The following is a 19,764-nucleotide window of genomic DNA, read 5'->3' on the forward strand; positions in this document are numbered from 1 at the left end:
GGGGAGGAGAGGGCAGGAAAATGCTCAACTAAGCAACTTTGGAAATGAGTGGAGATGCTAAGACTAAAGGCAAAAGAAACAGCACACTAGTACTGTATTATAGTTGATAAAGTTATTTTTGATGGAGACACAAGTGAACAATTTGCATATTGATATACATCATGTGTATTGGAATAAATTAAGTAATTGGATATGTGTGCTAAGAACCATGTTTTCCACTGTTGGAGTGGGCATATACAGATAAGCAAAGAAAAGAGTGAGAATAATCTATATGATAATGGGTTAGACTTGGAGACACAGCATAAAATCATGATTTGCTTAATATAGATACAGATAATTACAGAAATAATTATTATAGACATAAGCATATACATGAGTTAGTTCACAAAGCACATAATCACACACATATGTATGTATGTATGTATGTATGTATCCATATTCTATCAGCTTAGGAAATGTGGAAGCAATGTCACCCCAGTAGCCTTAAGGGTACCTCAGGCTCATGACTTGGTTTCTAATATGATTCTCTGAAAAAAGAGACTAAAGCTCCATGAAGAAATGACTGAATCATTGAATAGGCAGGAAATATACAAAATGAGCCTGGAGCATCTTGTGATAATGTAAGAAAGAACCGTCCCCTACCCTCAAAAAGCACAATGATGGGGGCATATAAATGAGACATAGGAGCCAACTGAAAGTGCCCCCACACTGCAAAAGCTGAAAGAATAATGAGCATCAAAAAAGACAACATTCAATTAAAACATCAAGCATAAAATAAATATCTGAGTCTCTGCAGATATAAATAAATAAATAAATATATAAATAAATGGTGAAGAATAGACAAACTTTCCACATAAAGGAATCTAAAAATAATTACGTAGGTATTCTGTTCTCAAAAAGACAGAGCATAACTTCCCATTCTTAAGTGTGGGCTGTGCACTGTGACTTCCTTCCAATGAGTACATTGGTAAGTGGGAATACAAAAAAATAAAGAAAAGAAACCTAACAAATACTCTCTCAGCCTGCTGATCATGGTAAACTTTAACAGCTACGTCATGTTGATAATATGTGCCCTTCATTTAATATGATTAAAATGAAGTTTTTCCATACGATTCCTCAGAAAGACTCATCATGCAAGCATAATCATATGGAAAAACTTTTGACAAAATTCCAGATGAGGGACAGTTTATAAAATACCTAACCAGAACCTCTGAAACTGTCAAGGGGATCAAAAACAAGGACAGTCTGAGAAACTGTCACACCTAAGAGGGGCCTCAGGAGAGATGACTAAATGTAATGTGGTATCCTGCATGACATTCTGGAATAGAAAAAGAACATTAGGTGAAAACTAAGGGAATGAGAATAAAATATGAACTTAAGTTTATGGTAATATATCAATAACGGTTCATTAATTTTACTAAATGTATGCATGCTAATTTAAGGTGTTAATAATAATGGTGTGTATTGAGTATGAAGTACATGAGATCTGTGTAGTAGCTTCACCAATTTTTACTGAGTCTAAAATTGTACTATAACTTTAATGATTATTTTAGAACAAACGTTATATAAAGACAAAATGTCAGAAAAAATCGTGTAGCCCATTCTTTTGCAGCCTAAGCCTTTCCTTTTCTACAATGAACAAGAGTACTTCACAAGAGAGGCAGTCAGCTTCTCTTAATCAAGAAGCAAACATATTTTTTGTGCCTTGCTATATTTGCACATGGGAAGTCATGCAAAATATATTTAAGTAGGACGAGGACCAGTTTGGGCTTACATTTATGTACACACATTAGATGAAAATTGGAAATGTTCTGTGTGTTATAAATATTGTTTTTTGGACACCAAAGATTAGCTGAGTGCCCAGAATATTCGCGGGTTTGAAAGCATGTACTCAGTAGCCAAGGCCTGATCTGCTGCTACTTAACCGTGGCATTAAGTATACACCCTGCTGTTTTTGCTGCCATTTTGTCCTATACACCTCCATCATCTCCATCAACTAAGTTTGGTAATTCCTAAACTAAAAGCTTCACGAATTAAGGGATTTGTTTTCCTAACTATGCACACTATTTAGAAATTACTGCTCATAATTACATACGTCCTAGGTGCATTCTGAAATCGTATAATTAGCTGTCGGATACTTGTATTGGGATGTGTAATTCAAAAGTCTAAGTACTCGTGATACATTAATACTTGCTCTAACATAGTGAAAGCCTGTGGCTTATGTTTGCTTCTTCCCTTTTATTATCAATCATTTATTTAGTTCAGTACAACTAAGACTTAGAACATACCAACTATATTAGTCAGGGTTCTTTAGAGGGACAGAAAAAATATGCCAGATGTGTATATGAGGGGGAGTTTATTAAGGAGTATCAACTCACAGGATGGCAAAATGAAGTTTCACAATAGGCCGTTTTTGAGCTGAGGAGCCAGGAAGCCAGTTCAAGTCCCAAAATCTTGTAAGAAGGGAAGCGGACACTGCAGCCTTTCAGTCTGTGGCCAAAGGCCTGAGAGCCTCTGGCAAACGGTCCAAAAGCTGAAGAACTTGGAGTCTGATGTTCGAGGGCAGGAAGCATCCAGCGTGGGAGAAAGATGAAGGCTGAAGACTCAGCACGCCTGCTCTTCCATCCTCTCCTGTCTGCTTTATTCTAGCTGCACTGGCAGCTGATTAGACGGTCCCCACCCAGATTGAGGGTGGGTCTGCCTCTTCCAGTCCACTGACTCAAATATTAATCTCCTTTGGCAACACCCTCACAGACACACCCAGGAACTATACTTTGCATCCTTTCATCCAATCGAGTTGACACTCAATATCAACCATCATACCAACTATAATGTTAAGGAAGAAAAACTCTATCAAGATTTGGTCCAAGTTTATGATTTACTAAAATAGATAATTAAGTATATGTCTCTATTTGAAAGCATAAAAAGTGAGGTTTTCGTAACTATATTGTATCTCCTCTAAGACGTTGTGAATATTAAATGATATAAAGCATGTGAAATTAGTTATCTTTGTTATATAGAATATTCAGGACTCAAGAGTATTAGCCGGATAGTTGGCTAATTATTGACAAAGACTGCTAATAAGCTCCCAACCCACGCATAATAGTGTTTGGGTTATAAGCACACTGATTAAGCCCTGGGCCAAAGAACATTCCTAATAAGTTTCACCTTTGAAAATGAATCCTCAACACTGATGCCTCTTTTGAATTTCTCACTCATTTTAATAAAATATAAAGTATAACAATAATAAATGTTATGTTTTACCTGCCAATATGAATCCAAGCCAGTTTTAAAGGAAACACATTCAAAATGACACATGGTGACAGATTACAATAAAGTCTGAAGAAGGCATAAAGTTCTGCAAAGTCCTCACTTTGGCAGGTCTTTTGGTTTTACTACCAGTTCCTTGCCAAAATCCTATTTGATAGATGAGAACAATTTGTCTTTTTGGACATTCATGAATGAGACTCTGCAGACATTGAATTACACATACAGAGGTGAAATTCACTTTTCATATTTGAATTTGGCAGATGAATATGCAAGTAGAATTAAATGTCCCAGATGTCTTGCCAATTTAAACTACAATAAATCTAGATATTCAGACTAATTCGACTAAATTGCAGTATCTTGTACAAATAAGGCAGGCATTTTATATATGTTTGATGTTGATACTGATGATACTAATAGCATCTTTAAAAATACACATAGATAATACTTTTTTCATTATTGAACACTTTTAGTCTGAAGGATAGAGTTTAAGGTCCCCACTCAGCACAAGCTCATTTGATATGCAATTTTGAGGTGTCTCTGGTTTATTAGACATTGCAAACACAGGTTGAGATCTCAGAGAATATTATGAATTACATAAATATCTGATATTTTGCATAAATTGAAGGAAATAGCACTTCTAAAATATTGCTTATGAAGCTAGGCCATTCAGAATTAGAAAGACCAATGTATCTCTAAGAAAAACCACCATGTAAATAAATGTTCACAGTAAAAACTGTAAGCACTTGACAGACATATGTACCAAAATTCATGACATCCTTCTAAGAGAAAATAATATCTGAAGTCACTGATCATTCACTGTGTCTAGAGGAGACACACAGTAAACTCTCCTAAATCTTATTATGACAAATGTGAAAAAGCACCCATGGAATTAAGTATGAAATATTATTTTGTGACAAGAGAGTAAAATGCCTTGGGTATCTTACTTTGGGTTTGAAATTTTGTTCTGTCTGCCATGACAACTATTCAAAGAATTTTAATTAGAATAATGACAGATTGGAATTGTGTGTCAGAAATATAATTCTAGTCACAATATTGTGAATCAACCAGAAGGGATAGAGGGGAAAGACTTGCAATTCTTGAAGTGAAAATTATATAACATTAAACTAACTTACTAACAATGAGACTCGACTCAAGAAAATGATTTGAGGTGCATTTAAGAAGTAAAAATGACAGGAACTTATGGACTATTAAATGTGGAAGATAAAGGGGAAAAGTAAAAGTAAGGAGAGATATATTCATCATTATAGTCACTTTCAATAAATGTCTACATAATTAAAAAAATTCAAACATGTCTTTACATAGTATCAATACAAAAGAGAACACATATAGAATAATTGTGGACTTAATTGGAAAGGGAGAGATTCAGTTTCCTGCCTATAATCAGCAGTATACACTCAGGCAAGATCTGGTCACTGGCCATTACATATTGCAAATAAAGACTTAATATTCAGAAAAAATGAAACTGCAAGAAATACTTAGGGCTTAACAAAAATGAACTTGAGGTGGTGAGCATCTATAAAACATTGTCCATGGAACAACCCATGCAGAAATAATGAAAGAAGAATCCTTAACACAGAGGGGGAAAGCTTTCAAGTTCTTACAGCAAGATGTTACAAAAGATATGAGTGTATCAGTATCTAAATGGAGTTACAAATGGGAATAGGAAAAAAATTGAAAATTGACCTAGGGAAGTTAGTTTTAATAATGTTAGGCTTCATAATCTCCTAAATATTTTGATTTTTTTCTTCTTAGATCTGAGTGTGACAGTGAGGCTTAAAATAAAAGAGAGTTTAAACAATGATTAATTCAGATAAGGAAAACCTTTACCCTCAATCCTCCAACAAATATACATTTAGCAAAATACAGCTTAAATGACATTCTGTTGCCCTTCCTTTTGTAAAAGTTTCCATAGAGAGATAAACCTACAATTTCTCAATAAGTGAATTTAAACAAACTGTAAGTACTTTTCCTTTTTCTAAGAAGTCTTGTGTCTTTGAAAGAATACTTTAAAATAAAATTTATAATGACTTAAGATAATTTGCTAGAGGATTTATGACTACAAAAACCGATAGAACAAGCATTTTCTAAAATATCTAGTTTTGGGTAACAAATGGAATAATAAAACACAAATACAGCATTTCAAAGGCTCTAAGCTTTGTGATGTGTAAGTGAGTCTTCTAATTTAGGGGAATAAAAATCCTCTGTCAATATATTCTTACCTCAAACATATGCCTATTAGATTTATGGGAGTTTTCTATATATTTGCATATACACATACTTATTTGTATACACATGTATCACTTGGGCTATATCTATGAAACAATTATCTAGAATAAAAAAACAGAGGTCCAAATAAATTTTCGGTATTAGTACTTTACACTTTATAGGGTAAAGCCTGAAATTTGACACAATTCTTAGAAATAACATAATGCAATACATGTATATGCCAGTTGTCCTTCAAAATATTGACTTAAGAGACACTTAATCTCATTTTGCTGAAATTGCTCAAAATCTCCTGAGGATTCCTCTTTTGGAAACACTTTCAGAGACATTTTACTGGTGAATTAAGAAAACCAATCTCAATTACTTTAAATTCATACCTAATTTTAAACTCTAAATAGATTTTCTCAATGTGATTGCTCACCGTATTTACCAGACTAAAATCTAAAAGGCTCTCAGCTATTAAAAACAATTAAATTCTACCCTAAAGTATGAAATACTGCTTTAACAGTGGATATTAAAAAGCATGATCTAAAATAAAGCAGTTCTAAAAGAGTTCTAGTGTTTTTTAAATTTGCATGTGGTGTTATTTTTTAATTAATAAAATTTATTTCAAAGCAGTGTTAGTTTCAAAGCAAGATTCAAAAAATAATAATAATAATACAGGGAGATTCCATATAACCTCCTGCCCCACACATATACAACCTCCTCTCTGTGACATACCTTTCCATAGTGACCCATTTCTCACAATCAGTGAAGCTACATTGACACATCGTTATTACCCGAAATCCCTAGTTTATGTTAGGGTTCACTTTTGGTGTTGTACGTTCTATGGATTTTAACAAATGTATCAGGACATATATCCACTATTGTTGCATTATACCAATAGTTTCATTGCCCTGGAAATCCTCTGTGTTGTCTACTCATCCCCCCTCCCTTTAACCTCTGGCAACCATTGATATATAGTTTTTACTTTCTTCATAGTTTTGTCTTTTCCTAAATGTTATATTGTTGGAATCATACAGTCTTGTTCAAATAAAGTTCTTTCTCTTAATAATATGTACTTTAGTTTCCTCTGTGTATTTTCGTGGCTTGATAGCTTTCTCCCCCACTTTTTTAAGCACCAAATAATGTTCCATTGTTTCAATGAACCACATTTATATATCTGTTCACCCACTAAAGGGCATTTGGTTACTTCCAAGTTTTGGCAGTTCTGAAAAAAGCTGCTATAAACACTTGTGTGCAGGTTTTTGCATGGGCATAAGTTTTCAGTGTATTTGGGTAAATACCAAGGAGTGTTGTTGCTGGATCATGTGGTAAGAGTGTGTTTAGTGTTATAAGAAACTGCCAAACTGACTTCCAAAGTAGCGATACCGTTTTACATTCCTACCTGCAGTTCCTGTTGCTCCACATCCTTGCCAGCATTTGGTATTGCCAGTGTTCTGGATTTCGACCATTCAATCGTATGGGTAGTGGTATCTTATTGTCATTTTAATTTGAAATTCTCTAACGACATGTGATGTCGAACATCTTTTCGTATCCTTACTTGCCATCTGTATATCATCTTTGGTGAGGTATATATAGTCAGTTCAGGACTCTGTAATAAAGGACAACAGGCACGGTAACTTGTAGATAACAGAAATTTATTTCTCACAGATCTTGAGGCTGGAAGCTCAAGAATCTTAGAGTGCCAGCATGGTTCAGCTTTCGTGAGGGCCCTTTTCTAGGTTGCAGGCTGCTGACTTTTCATTGTATCTTATCATAGGGGAAAGAAAGCTATGCAGCTTTCTGGCCTCTTAAGTGTACTAATCCTATTCACGAAGGCTCCACCCTCACAACAAAGGCCCTGCCTCCAAATACCATCACATTCAGGTTAGGTTTTCAACATGAAGATTTGGGGACAGTGGAGAGGGGTTCAAACATTCAGTCCGCTGCATGTCTGTTCAGGGCTTTTGCCTATTTTTTAAATCAGGTTGTTTTCTTATTGATGAGCTTCAAGGCTTCTTTGTATGTTACAGACAACAATCCTTTATCAGATACATCTTTTGCAAATATATTCTTCTAGTCTGAATCTTGTCTTTGTCATTGTCTTGACTTTTTTTGCAAAGTAGAAGTGTTTAATTGTCATGAAGTTTAGGTTATCGATTATTTCTTTCTTAGATCATGACTTTTTTGTTGTATCTAAAATGTCACCACCTAGGCTCAAGGTCATCTAGCCTTTTCCTATGGTATCTTCTAGGAGTTTTATAGTTTTGTGTTCTATTTGGAGTTAATGTTTGTGAAGATATAAATCAGTGTCTAGGTTCATTTCATGCATGTGGAAGTTCAGTTGTCCCAGCACCATTTTCAGAAAAAGCTCTCTTTTTTCCACTATAGTGCCTTTGCTTCTTTGTCAAAGATCTGCTCAGTATATATACATGAATCTATTTGTGGGTTCTTCATTCTGTTCCATTGTTCTATATGTCTATTATTTTGAAAACACCACAGTGTCTTGATTACTGTAGCTCTATAGTAAGTCTTAAAGTTGGGTAGTGTCAATCCTTCACCTTTGGTCTTTTTCTTTAATACTGAGTTAGTTAATCTGGATCTTTGTCCTAACATATAAATTTTAGAGTCAGTTTTCCAATAGCCACAAATTAACTTGCTGTGATTTTGATTAGGAAGACATTGAATCTATAGATTAGTTTGAAAAGAGCTGATATCTTGGCAATATTTGGTCTTTCTATCCATAATCATGGAATATCTCTTGACTTCTTTAGTTCTTCTTTCATAACTTTTATCAGAGTTTCATACTTTTTCTCACATAGGTCTGATAGAGGATACAGATAGATACAGACAGATGTATACTTAAGCATTTCATTATTTTAGGGGTGTAACGCAAATGGTATTGTGTTTTTAATTTCAAAGCTCCTTGTTTTATTACTGATATATAGGAAGGTGATCAACTTTTTACGTTAATCTTGCATCCTGAAACTTTCTTATAATAATTTCTTGTTAGTTCCAGGAATTTTTATGGTCAATACTTTCAGATTTTGTACACAGATGAACATGTATCTGTGAACAAAGTTTTATTTCTTCTTCCCTAATCTGTATACATTTATTGCCTTTTCTTCTCTTACAGTGTTAGTGAGGATATCCAGATTGATGCTGAAATGTTGTGGTGAGAGGGTACATTCTTGTCTTGTTTCTGATCTTAGCTAGAAAGCTTCAACTTTCTCACCATTATGTATGGCATTATGTGTATGTGATTTGTAGATGAGTTTTATCAAGTTGAAGAAGTTCTCCGCATTCCTAGTTTGCTGAGAGTTTTTATCATGAATGGATTTGATTTTGTCAAGTAGTTATCCCAAGCCTATTGATAGACTCATGTGATTTTTTCCCCTCCAATTGCAACTTCAAGTTGTGTGAGTGAAAGTCGGGCATCAAATTATTGGCAGGAATGAATCAAATTGGCTTCTGAATTACATCTGTGTTACACACATGCTCAGAGTGACTGGTTATGACATTCTCTGTCAACATTAGTTCAACATGTTTGAACAATACAAAAATTTAGACATTTTAAAAATAAAACACAAATTAGTAAAATTGATTTTAAAATACCTAAAAGTTATACATAAAATAAAAGGAAGACATTAAGGGAAAAAAGGGTAACAGAGTTATCACTTCAAAGACATTGGATCAGACACTTCCACAATAGGCCATGATGAAGTTATGAGGAATGGATTTATCCTCCCATTTTAATCAACTCAAAATCAGGACAAAATATATAAAGCAAAGGTTTCTAGACATTGGACAGCAGAAAATGGAGGTCAGTGATGTTTAAGAGAAGAGAACTAATCAGGGAAACCCTACAATTGCCCAGATTTGTTCTAAAAAATGTTTCCTGGCAATAATGCAGATGGCAGATACAAGCAGAGATTGACAGCTTTTTTGAAGTAAAGGTACAGAGCTCAGAAGGTGCACAAGTCCATATTAATATCTAATTCCTAGACATTACTGCAGAAACCACTATGACTGATGTAAAATAGACCCAATTTAATGAGCCATGTAGGGGAAGAGAATAGATTGATAGGAGAATAACATCATTGAAGTTTATCCCATCCCATTGTGGTAACATTGCTGACAACTGGCTCAACCAGGTATGAGTTAGATCAATGCAGGAAAAAGGCTAATCTACGTCTTAGATGGTAGAGGCTCTCTTGTCTATCAACGCCCCTTCTCTAATCATTCTTATATTTTTAAGTGGTTTGAGTGATTTTTTGGCTTCCTATCGATATAAAGATTTAGACCATGAAAGGGCAGGACCACTATATACTAGAATGTTGGTCAATGGCACATGCAACTGTCATTCATTAGCCTAAGTTGTGAGGTAATGAGATCCGCGGGGAACTTCATACACTTCACTTCCATTATGCAAGTTCTATCCAAAATAAACCTGTATTACATTTGTATTGTGTGGCGCTGTGGTGTATAGCCATGACCCTTTGGCACACCAGGGTATAATATAGCATGCTATTGCAGAGAAGAAATTCCTCCAAGAATAGAAAATGATAGAAGTTACGAAATAAAATATTATTTCAACGCATCAGAGGGCTATGGAAGCAATGAAGACTAGCTACATGAAAATTTTAGAGAAGATAGCTATTCCATGGTGAGTTGATAATGGTCAGCTATCCCCTGTCTTCCACAACCCTCAGTGTTTGTCTATCTTGGGCAAATAAATAAATAAATAAATATTTATTATCTGTTTTACAGGATGTTCTGTGCCTTGTATGATGCTAATTAGCAAATGCTGGATTCTATACTCACAGTGTGAAAAATAAAAATATCTCTGGACATTATTAATTGTCCCTCTGGGGGCAACATAGCTATAGCTGAGAACTGCTGAACTAGCATGACTAACTAAAATCATGTTGCATATAATGTACATGGCCAGTTATCTCTGAAGAATACTTCCTGAGTTCTAGGATGACACAGGAGACTGAAGATAAAGGATTCTAACAGTTAGCTGGAAACTTTAGATGAACATATATAAAGGAAGCAAAAAAAGAAAGGACCTCTCAGAGAGAAGAAAACTACCTTGAATACACAGTTGATCTCTCCTCAAGTTATTTAACAAGTTGTATAACTGCATATGGAGTTACAATGAAGAACCTATTTTTAAAAACTCTGAAGATCACAATGTAATTTCCCATAATCTTTTAACACTAAAGAGGTAGAGACCCACCAAACTTGTAGCCCAAATTCTAGCAAGGCCAGGCCCTAGGCACGTAAGTTAGCTAAACTAGACTGAGACTTACAAAACTTAAACCTAGCTATGACTCAACTTAATAATTACTTTAGTAATCAGAATCCCATCCTATGGCTTTCTATGTGAATGCCTAAAATAACATCTAAAATAACTAGATGCACAAAGACATAAGAGCATGTAACAAATAATAAAACTACCAGTGAATAGAAGTTAATACACTGATAATTCAGACTTCAAATTTAAAAGGCAAGGCATTTAAAATATGGTTATTAAGTTTTAAAAAATAGAGTAAAAGCACAAGCATTGTAGATTAATGATGAAGTTTATCAGATAATTTGAATTTATATAAAAGAATTAAGCAGTCATTCTAGGACAGAAAATATCATATATATAAATAAGCTAACTATATATGTAACTTTAAATATGTGTGTGTGTATATATATACATATATCTCAGAATTAAGAATATATATATAAGTTTATATGTAACTTTAAATATATGTGTTTATATATATATATCTCAGAATTAAGAATTGAATGGTTAGCTGCAACAGCAGACTAGGCACTACAAAACATAAAACTGGTGATCTGAAAGGTAAATCAATAAAAAATGAACAAGCTGAGGAATAATGAGAAAAAAAGAAAAATAGCATTGATATATGCATAATTGGAGGCCTTGAAGGAGATGACAAAAACAAAATTGAGGCAGAAGTAATATTGATAGATACATGGCTAAAAACTTTGCAATGTAGATTCCAGAAACCCTGTGAATGTATATCCCAAAGAAGGATAAATGCAAGCAACACTACAAGTGGAAACATTTGAATGAAACTATTGAAAGACATAGATAAAGAATATACTCTAGGCCGGGCTCAGTGGCTCACTCCTGTAATCCCGGCACTTTGAGAGTCCATGGCGGGCCAATTACTTGAGGTCAGGAGTTCAAGACGAGCCTGTCCAACGTGGTGAAACCCCGTCTCTACTAAAAATACAAAAGTTAGCTGGGCATGGTAGCAAATGCCTGTAATCCCAGCTACTTGGGTGGCTGCAGCACAAGAATCTCTTGAACCCAGGAGGTGGAAGTTGCAGTGAGCTGAGATTTCATCACTGCACTCCAGCCTGAGTGACAGTGAGACACTGCCTCATATATAATAATAATAATAATAATGTACTCTAAAATGAACCAGTAAGAAAAGACAAGTTCTTTTTAAAGGAGCAACATTAAATCTAACAAATGACTTTCCTATAGAAACAATGAAATCCACAAGTTAAGAGCAGCATATTTAAATTGCTGAAATAAAATATCTCCAAACATCAGTTTCAAAAGTAAAAGTAAAACAAAGATATTTCAAATGAACAAAAGCTATGGAAATTTGCTTTCAACATTCCTGCACTAAACAAATCTTAAAAAAGAAGAAAAATTCATCCATTTGGAAACATAGAAATACAAACAGGAACTCTGGAAAGGTAAATATGTGAGCCACGATAAATGAGTATTGACAGTAAAACATAGCAATTCATTATAATATATTGTGAAGTTTAAAATACATGTAAAGGTCTCACGTATGCAAGCATTAAAATAAAACATAGAAAAGGGTATAAGTTATAGTTTATTTTAAGGGTTTAAGATTTTGTCAATCCTGGGAAAGGGGTAAAAGTAATTCATCAAGCTTTACAAACCCTTAATATGTGAACTTTTTATACAGGTTGATCACTATACTTTTATACATGTGTAACTTATGCAGTATATTGGTATATTTTATAGCTATATGCATACACAAACATAAGCACCTTTATATAAATATATTTATTGAAAACATCTGGAAATACACATACCAGTATATTACTAGTGGTTATTTCTTAACTTGGGAATCATTGGAAAATTTTATTTTGTTTTAAAAATTAAAACATATTTCTAGAAAGAGAAATTATGTCATAGAATAAAATGAATAAGAAAATGCAGAATCAGTAGAGCAAAGCAGGAGGGGAAATAGAAAGAAGAAAGGCAGGCAGAAAAGTTGAGCTAGGATGGATTATAGCTTCTAAAGACCTGTGTTTCAACCCTAACTTACTGTTTCTGATTGTGTGGGAAAAAAAGAAAAAGAAGAAAAGTTCAAATACTTATCTCCTCCTTTCATTGACCAAGAAGACCTTAACATTCCTCTCAGGTTGACTAAACTTTAGACACGCTTCCTTAGGACTCTAGGACCCTGACCTCCTTTTTCTTAAGAGCATTTACTTCAGAGAACTTGTAATTGTAAAATCCTTTCTCTTTTGATATGTAAATCTTTAAAGCTTCTTGCCAGTTTTGATATCCAGAAATATATTTCTCATGTACCTGGGAATCATCCTTTTGGAATGTAATTATCAAGGAAATAGGCCCCCTAAGTCCCAGTTTCTGTGGGAGGGTAGAGCCTAACTTCATCTGGAGTCTTGCTACAGGTTGTAAAACTACCTCTTGTTGTGAAGATAGGAGAGTTTACTTTTCCTCAGGGGAAAGCCAGTTAGCAAACACAGACAGTCTACGATCTCTATGACCCCAGCTCTTAAAAATTCTACAACCTTTTATTTCATCAACATTGAATCAGACTGAGTTCTAGATTCTCTCCCCTATTGCAACAGCCTTTAGTGAAATCTTTCCTGCTTGATTAACTTTGGTGTAACTTTTGATTTGGCACCATAAAAAAGTGATTATAATAAGATCTATGTATTATTATTATAACAGGAATGTGGGAAGATCAAATGTTGTAAAGGTTGGAGAACTGCTTCATACACAGAAAGTGGACACAGGGTTGAAAACAGGTGAGTTCACAGGAAAAAAACAGACCAGAAAATCATTGCAATGTACTAGAAGTATCTTGAGACTTATCATCTATTAAATATGATGCTATTAATTAATTCTCAGTATCCATCTTGTCTGGAAGGCTTTATTTTGGAGGACTAATTTCAGTGCTCAGGACAGATTTTTTTTCTATGGCAAAACAGATAACAAATATTGATTTTTAAATATGAAATTTTAGTGACCATAATTTAAATATTATTTGAGAGACAAAATAACTTCAGTTGCAACATTATTATTTTAAATATAGCTTCTGAGTGTTAGGAACAATGCAAGGAAAGTTTCTAGGAGCAAAAGAACCTCTGTTAATAAGGATTCTATTTGTTCTTATAAGGAAAATCCAGTTTTAAATGGCTTAATTAAAATTGGTTAGTTCTTACTCACATAGTACTAGGCATAGGGCACAGGTCTGGTGTGGGCTGCTTGTTAGCACCAGTGTCCTGATAGCCTTTTTATCTTCCTGCTCTAACATTTACAGCATTTGACCTTTTCTGATGTATGCTACTTTCTCAGAGAACAATGGCTGACCTCACTCTAGCCATATCCACTTTGCAGACTGAAGGAAGGAAAATTGGTGGGTAAAGGAGAAAATACCTGTATCGGAAAAGCCAATTCTCTGCTAGTCCTCCTCAGAAAATTTATGTCCACAAGTAATCTATCCCAAGGGTATCCATAGCAGCAAGAGAGGCTGATAATTCAGATTTATTTTTTTTCTGAGAACCGTGTCACACAGAACAAAATCAGAATTTGATCAATAAAGATGAATAGCTAAGTAGGAGTATATGCCACAACACCTTACAGTGCTTCCTAGGAGAATATCATGCAGTTTTGATCAATTGTCACACTGATCTCAAATATGTGAGTCAAAAATTAAATGATCTCACCCCAAAGCAACTCATATTGTTTGACACGGTCAAACATTAATTTAGGCACTTAAGGTCAATAGATTCAAAATATTGTCCTTATCTCAGCTTACAAAAAATATTTTTTATAATACTATATTAACAATACCTGCTTGCATGTCCATCATTCAAACATTTTGCATAAGCATATTGATTTTATTCTCACAGCATTCTATGAAATGAATATTCATCCTTTTTCACAGATGAGGAACTCAATGATTCAGGAAAATATGCCTGCTTATATCATTGTGGTTTTATGTTAATTGATTAATCTATGAATTTCTTATCTGATATGGGCAAATGGAGTCATTCATTCAAGATATTTTTAACATTTAACTAAACTTCGAGAACTTTGTAAAGGTTGGCAATGTCAACTAGCTTTTTAAATAATTGAATGAAGCCTGTACAAAATTTTACAAAGTCTATCCTAAATGAATAAACATTTGTTTTCCTGAAAGCCCTTTGGTGTATATAGGCCTGTGTATGTGTGTAATTATGTTTATGGCTATGTGTGTATGTGTGTGTGAGCACTTGCGGACTGTATAAAAAAGAGAGTAGAACAACTCTATGATTGCTAATACCGAGGTCTTGGTTTATAGTACTTATCGCATCTTACTCCATCTAATATAGTTTAGATATTTGTCCCCTCCAAATCTCATGTAGAAATGTAATCTCCAGTGTTGGAGGTGGGGGTTGGTTGAAGGTGTTTGGGTCGGGGTATATCCCTCATGAATGTCTTGGTGCTGTCCTCATGATGGTGAGTGTTTGCAAGACCTGGTTGTTTAAAATGGTAGGTCACCAACATTCATCCCTTGCTCCTGATCTCACCATATGAGGTGCCTGCTCCTGCTTCACCTTCTGCCATGACAATAATCCCCCTGAGGCCTCACCAGAAGCCCAGAAGATGCCAGCACCATACCTCCTTTACAGCCTGCAGAACAGCAAACCAATGAAACCTCATTTCTTTATACATTTCTCAGTCTCAGGTATGTCTTTATAGCAACACAAAAATGGCTTAAATCACTACCTCTTTCAATCTTTCAGTTCTAATCAAAATATTTTCCAAACGTGTGATTAGTAATATATAGAATATAGCCTATAGCATATTAATTTAAATAAAATTTTCTAGAATTTTTGATATTATATTGAAAATAGAATTCACTTTTACAGTATCATGCAATGCACTTTTATTGCATAGGATATTTTTGTTGTTTTTACTAGTTTATATAGGTAATATTGAGAGTTTCCATCCACAATGAGGAACAGAGAGATCTAAGACCTTTTGGAATCTGAAAGCTATTTATTTCAATGGAAAGTAAGCTGTGAAGTCTATACTGGAAGTTGTTCCCAGCTAGCTTATGCAAAAAACAACTTCTTTTCCTGAAGTTACAGCCTACAATGAAACATTTCAATAGTAAAACTGTAGTGAGGAAGGAATAAATTTCTTAATAGGGCTTCATAAATAGGGTATATACCTAGAGATTTGGAGATATGCGGGCATCAAACAATGAGCAATTTGTTGAATTGCTTTGTGAGGGGTTTAATACTGCATTTAGCAACTAAGAGGCTGGGAGAAAACTTCTGAATTAGATATCTCTAATATGCAATGCAAACATAAAAATTAACTCAGCATTTATGAAGCCACAGTAGAAATTGGCTGAAAAGATGTTTCTTTGTTTCTGAAATATAATAAAAGGATGATAAATCGTGTTTTTTTGTTTTAATCAATTTGGGTAAATGACTAACAAAATCATTGTTCCAAAAGCATAGTTCTATTGAGAGAAACACCAGATTGCCTCTAAATTATATCCTCCCCCAATGCTTAATTTGCCACTATTCTGTTCATTTGGTATTTCCGTCCCATATTGAGAGACTGTGGGAGTAATACAGTATTGCTGCAAGAATCATCCTAGAAAACATAAAAGATATCTTTATCATTGCAGTGGTCTTTACTGTTAGCTTTACATTTGGCAGGCATTCAAGGTCTTTGTGGAAACAAAAATTCCTCTTCGTAAGTTTTCCCACTTTATTCATAAAATAATTTACATATTTTTTAGGTTTATTCATGTTTTAGGAACTTTTCTGTGACCCATCTGGTAGCTGGGAGTAATGTAGTACATTTATCTCATTACTTCATAGGGACTGGTTCAAATTTTGCTTTAAGGACTATTTTGAGTTTTGACATAGATTTGACTTGGGGTCTACTAAAAGAAAAAATACATATATTTTTTAATCTTATTTTTGCTACACACGCTTAAAATACATTTAGTTAACTATTTTGAGTTTCACTTTCTTTATTTGTGTAAAGGACATGACTGATCCAGTTGTCTTGAGGCTATTGTGAGAATCACTCAGCAAATAACAGATGAATCATATGCTAATGATTTGTGACATTATCAAAATATTTCTGAAGAAATGTTCCTTTTATGTTCGTGTGTGTGCCGCTTTCACAAGTGGTCAGTAGAAATTACTTTGTATAACTATTCATCATGTTAGTAATACTTAAGAAGCATATGTGAAAAGAACATTGATATTTTGAAGAAATAATGTAAAATAATTAACATTAACTGTTAACATTAATTATTAACATCATAGGCTGGGCTCAGTGGCTCACCCCTGTAATCCCAGAACTTTGGGAGGCCAAGGCGGGCAGATCATGAGGTCAAGAGATTAAGACCATCTGGCCAACATGGTGAAACCCCATCTCTACGAAAAATACAAAAATTAGCTAGGCGTGTTGACGCATGCCTGTAGTCCCAGCTATTCTGGAGGCTGAGGCAGAAGAATTGTTTGAACCCAGGAGGCAAAGGCTGCATTGAGCCAAGATCGTGCCACTGGACTCCAGCCTGAAGACAGAGCGAAACTCCATCTCAAAAAAAAAAAAAAAAAAAAAAAAAAAAATCATTATTAGAAGATTACGAAGTGAAACTTACCTGTTTTATTTCAAATACACATTTGAAGAAAGCAAAGGAAAAGCCAAAATGTCTTCGTTTGTAATCAGATAAGCAAGATCTTCCACTCTAGTTCTAATAGATAAAACTTTTATAAAAATTTCTTAACCTTATTAACCTTTATTTAAGTTAGTTTGCCATTTTTAAAGTGAATCTACTGTTACTTCCGCATTCTTGGTAGGATCAACACAAAGTTTAAGAAGACATACAACAAAATAATTTCATTCTTAGCAGAAACAATTAATAAATGAATATTATTTCCATTCTTCAATCTAGGGGAAACAAGACAAATTGGCATATTCTCCTATCTATTTATAATTTTCATGCCTGAGACTTTATGTTCTTATTTTGATTAATATTTATGGAAGAATTCTGGAAGAGTAAAATAAATCACATATCAATAACATTTATCAGACCAGCGAAGCTCAGAATACTTGTTTAGTGAAAGCGCACAGATCATATTAGACAATGATTTTTTCCATTCTATTTTTAAAGCATACGTAAGATACTAGATTATTGTACAACACATTTCTAAAGATTAAAAAATTAAAAACAGCACTTTGCGAATAAGCATGATCAATCATAGCATAATCACAATTAAATTCTTACCTTTTCTCTAAGGGCATTCATGATTGTTATCAATATTTACTTTTTGCCAGTATTTGAGTAGATTCATTTACCACTTTGGTTACACCCTCATAGATTGAAAACACACAATTCATCTATGTTCCAGGGATGGTCTTATTCCTTAGTGGTATCTTAATGTTGCTTTTTATTCACAGAAGCCAGTACATCATTACAGCTTATAACTATGCTGTTTTCATTTAAAGATCCTGCCTTAATACTACTTACATTTGTTGTTACAAAACTAAATTTTACATGTTGGTTGAAATTTCAGTGCAACATTTGCGGAGAGTGTACAGCACTCCATGTGCTGCAGTTGATAACTATGAATTAAGAAAATACATAAAACTTCTGTTATTTTTATTATGTATGTTATTCATAACATCAATAACAACATGTTTTAACTTGTATTTGATAAATGTTTAAGGAGTAACTATTGTGTGTTCGGTTTTTCATATATAATGTAAAACCAATGGATATGAGGCTTTCTATCACAGAAGAGAGTGAGTGCAGGAGACAGACATCACACAAATAAATGCATAAATTATCAGTGCAAGTTATAATAAGTTCCATGAAGAAGAATGGATTGTTTTGAGAAAACCATAATAGAAAATAATCAGGAGCAGTGGTCTTAGTGAAAATTATTTCTCTGTGGAAGTGACATTTAGACCAGGGGGAGAAGAAATGACTTGGGGATACCCAGAAGAGGAACTAATGAAGAGTTCACCAGCCAGAGTCTAGCTCTGAACAGCCCTGAGAAACTGCCAGAAGGCCAAGGGGGCTGGAGTTAGTGACCATGGAGTGTTTAGTGTGGTGACAGATGGTGAGAAAGGAATGTATGTGAGATTAAATCATGTAAGCAGTACTTAGGGGTTCAACTTTTATTGTAGTGTAAATAAAGAAAAATAAAGTTTTTAAGCAGGTGAGTGACCTTTATCAACTTAAAATTTACTCATAGCAAACACATCCGTCACATTATAGGATGGGGCATTTCATCCAACTTGAAAAAGTCAATATACATTTTTCTTTTCGTTTTTTGGAAATACAGACATTTCCCTAGGAAGAGTTATTATCGTGACAAGGTCTCTTTAGGGTGCGGCATTCAAATACTGGCTTGACTTCATTCCACTTCATCTTTTTTTTAATCAATATTCAAAGCTTTGAAATAATCTGATTTCTCACTTTTGGCCTTTCTCATATTAACCAAACTAAATATTTCATAGATATTGATAACTCTAAATTCACAACACAAAAACATTATTTTCTGTTTAACTTTAAAATATCTAACATTACTTAGTTGCAAATACTCAATTCTGGAAAGTGTCCACCCAACAAATACACAAAAATCTCACCCCAGAATAAGGGGGTAAGTGTTGTATTTGAAATTATCCTGAAAATATCTTTTTCAAAGTTATATGTAAAAGTATACATATTAAATATTCAAAATTAAGAATAGATATTAAATGCTTTGTCTTATTACACCAGAAAAATATGTGGAGCAAAAATTTATTGTACTATAAATAAAATATATATTTTGCTTAATTCAGAATTGCATTAGCTGGTTGCCTTTGCAATTAGAGTAGTGCATAAAATATTTATATATTTTTGCCCTGTTAATATCCAAAAATAAATAAATACATGGATTGAAATATGTTGTGGGGAAACAAAGCACGATCACCCTGTTGGG

This window comes from Hylobates moloch, unplaced genomic scaffold, assembly GCF_009828535.3.
Source record: "Hylobates moloch isolate HMO894 unplaced genomic scaffold, HMol_V3 SCAFFOLD_5, whole genome shotgun sequence".
NCBI classification, from domain to species: Eukaryota; Metazoa; Chordata; class Mammalia; order Primates; family Hylobatidae; genus Hylobates; species Hylobates moloch.